Source organism: Tupaia chinensis, unplaced genomic scaffold (genome assembly GCF_000334495.1).
Source record: "Tupaia chinensis unplaced genomic scaffold, TupChi_1.0 Scaffold144909_1, whole genome shotgun sequence".
Taxonomy (NCBI): Eukaryota; Metazoa; Chordata; class Mammalia; order Scandentia; family Tupaiidae; genus Tupaia; species Tupaia belangeri.
This window is the reverse complement of record NW_006204769.1, coordinates 116,895-120,331: the sequence shown is the minus strand read 5'-3', so window position 1 is coordinate 120,331 and position 3,437 is coordinate 116,895. Positions and strand designations below refer to the sequence as shown.

General features: G+C 38.6%; 1 pseudogene; it reads left to right on the top strand.

Annotated features, from left to right (window-relative positions):
* Positions 1–2,338: 2,338 nt before the first annotated feature.
* Positions 2,339–2,812, top strand: LOC102468186 (non-structural maintenance of chromosomes element 4 homolog A pseudogene; annotated as a pseudogene).
* Positions 2,813–3,437: the final 625 nt, after the last annotated feature.

Genomic DNA, 3,437 nt, shown 5'->3' with positions numbered 1-3,437 from the left:
TGTGTCTCTCTCTCTCCCATGTCCTCTCTTTTCAACCCACCAGGAATCAGTCATTCATGCTCCTATTACCATTACAGTGGCTTAACATTGATTCATTACAGTGAATTGGGGGGTATTCAAGCCACATCAGTAAGGATATTCATTATTCCTGTCTGGAAGTTAGGAATACTACCTATGTCACTGGGCACATTTAATGAGTCAACACATAGGTGAGTCTGAGTGGCACATGGACCAACAGTGGCATTACTATTTGAAGTAAGGAAATCCACAGATTTTGAAGTTTAATTAGCACAAATAGAAGATTAGGGAGAGCATCAAGACAGCAATTTTAAGGGGCCAGATGGCACAGTGGCAGCAGCTACACCTACTTGGGAAGGGTCGTGGATTTGCACCCCAGAACCTCTCTGAGCAAGCTAGGGACATGCATGCATTATTATAATCCAGTTCCCTTGAAACTTGGGGTGAATTGCAGCAAGAAGATTTTGTTGAGGTGATTGTCTTTCTGCTTCTCCCTTTCTCTTGCTCTCCCTTCCTATCTCTCGCATCATGGAAGGAATAATTACACTCAAAATTTAAAAAGATGGGACCAGCAGTTAGCATAATGGCTATGTCGCTGGAATCCCATGTAGTTGACCACGGTTCGAGTCCTGGACCTGGTGGCTTAAACTCACGCCGGGCACATGTGCGTGCGTGCCCAAGATCCCGAGAGCAGAATGGAGGAGAAGGGATTGCGGTGTGGCCATCCCCCATGGAGGGTGATTTCTCTCTTTCTGTCTCTCTGTCTCTGTCTGTCTGGTGAGTGCACGTGCCCTATAGCAAAAACCTCTCAAAAAAATTAAAAAGATAATAATTTTTGGGCCAGCAATGGTGTGGTGGTTAAGGGCGCTGGACTCCCACATGGCTGACCAGGATCTGAGTCTTGGACCTGGTGACTTGCTTTCTTACTTTCCCTTTCTCTCTCACTCTGTTCCTCTCTGGGCAAACTAAAATAAATAAATAAAATAATTGTCAAAAAAAAAAGAAAAGAATTTTCATGGGCCATAAGAGAGACAATGAAGACCTTAACCAAGGCAGTGGCAATAAAAGATAGAGGAAAGGGTGAATATGAGATATATTAAGGAGACAGACTACAAATACATGGTTAGTTGGTTCAGCATTGTGAAAATAATGACTGCTTCCTCCATTTTATCTAGCCCTATCCCTTGGTGACATTAGTCAGTGTAGAGAATAAAGAGGACTGGCCATTTTCTAATAGATAGATAGTTAGGTAGTAGGAGAGAGTTTGACTGTATTCAGTTTGCTTTGCCTGTAGGACATAGCAGATTCTTAAAAGCATTTTAAAAGGGAATGAATAAAATGCATAATAGAACACACACACGCGCGCGCGCGCACACACACACACACACACACACACACACACACACATCCATAGCTCTGAATCTCAGAAAAGAAGATTCTAAGCCAGAAAACCATCTGGCAGTCCTTTTTATCTAGTAGGGGGTAAAGTCATGTGAATCAAGGAGACTACCAGGGGGAACACAAAATGGAAAAAGCAAGATTATAATCACTGAATTCAAAAAGCTTTAAATTTGATACTTCCAGTGCCAACACTGTATTATTTTTTAAAAAGAATATTGCTCATTGAGTATATTTTTCTGTAATGAATAGTACTCCCAGATATTAGCATGTTGTTTGAAGACAGTGTTCTTTCAGGAGTAATCAGGCATTGCTCTTACATAGCACTCTGCTTCCTCGATACTGACTGTTGTTTATAACAATTTTCTGGGCTCCACCACTTCACTCTAAATTTTCTTTGTAAGATGCCATGACTATAATAGAAACCACTGGGTTGATAACAACTTTTTAGAATAACAAAGTTTCTAAAATCAGGAAGCAGATTAGCATTAGAATGTTGAAATGTGAAAAATATGTGCATCTTGGAGCTGAACAAATATAGTGTATATCTATGGCAATACCAGGAAAATTGTTTAACTTAAAACTCTATGAAGGACCACTCCATGAAATGAGAGCTGCATATATTTCACACACAGATAATTCTTGTGAATACTTTCCCCAGAGAGCTATTGATATTATCAATGTTTAGTGTTCCGTCACTGAATGATAACTCTTAATAAGAAAATTGTAAAGAATTCATAGTCTATGACTCCTGGAAAATATCAGGCAAAACAGCGGAAAACACCTTTAATAAAACCCATACATTCCACTTTCTGTTGGGTTCGATACAAGGAGAGCTTCCTGTGCTAAAGCCACGAATCGATCGTCCAAGAAAAGTTCGTATGTTCGATACAAGGAGAGCTTCCTGTGCTAAAGTCATGAATCGATCGTCCAAGAAAAGTTCATATGATAGAAGAGCAGAAGGCAATGCCTGCCCAGTTAAAAAGAATGGAAGAATCTCATCAAGAAGCAACAGAGAAAGAAGTCAAAAGAATCTTGGGATTGTTGCAAACATATTTTCGAGATGATCCTGATACTCCAGTGTCCTCCTTTGACTTTGTGATTGATCCACATTCTTTCCCCTGTACAGTGGAAAACATCTTTCATGTTTCTTTCATTATACGGGATGGTTTTGCAAGAATGAGACTTGACCAAGACCGATTGCCAATAATAGAACCTGTGAATATTAGTGAAGAAAATAAGGGAGTTGAACAAAATACCCAAATTAGGAATCAAGGAATCATAGCTTTGAGTTACCGTGACTGGGAGGAGATCGTGAAGACCTTTGAGATTTCAGAGCCTGTGATTTCTTTAAGTCAGAGCCAGCAGAGGCTAAGTTCTTAATGACAGCTGAAGGCCTCAACTGGATAGTGAAATCCAAAAAAGGAAAGCAGCATGTGTTGTATGATTAAACATTTTTAAGGGAGATTGTTTTTAGCAAAATGTAGCTTTTGATAGTTAATGGATGTCATGGTTGTCTCTGATTAAAGGAAATTAACTGCCATATTCACAAAAAAAAAGAAAAAACGAAAAAAAAAAAAGAATACTGGTTGGTTCTATGGGTTTCCTGTTCTTCTTCCATTTTTCCTTTGTGTGTGATGCAGTCTTGTTCCATGTAGTTCTGAGAACAAGGGTCGTTATTATTACTTCCATTCAGCTTTTTCTACCTAATATTGCGAAATCTGTTTTTTAGCACTAAGCCTCGATCAGCTGATTTATTAAGGAGAAAATGGATTGGCTTTTGAATGTTTCTAATAGAATAACTTAGTTACATAAGATAAAATCAGAAATGAATAACAAATTAGAAACTGTAAAAATGTGTGTTTAATTAGTCTTTCTTTATAACCTTCATTAATAAATATCTGATCAGTATCTCATATGCTTACTTTTCAAGGCTTTTTACCTAGTTAAGTTAGCATTTCGTCTTTGCCTAATTTTTTCATGGAGAGGTTTTTGCTATAGGGTGCATGCACTCACCAGAA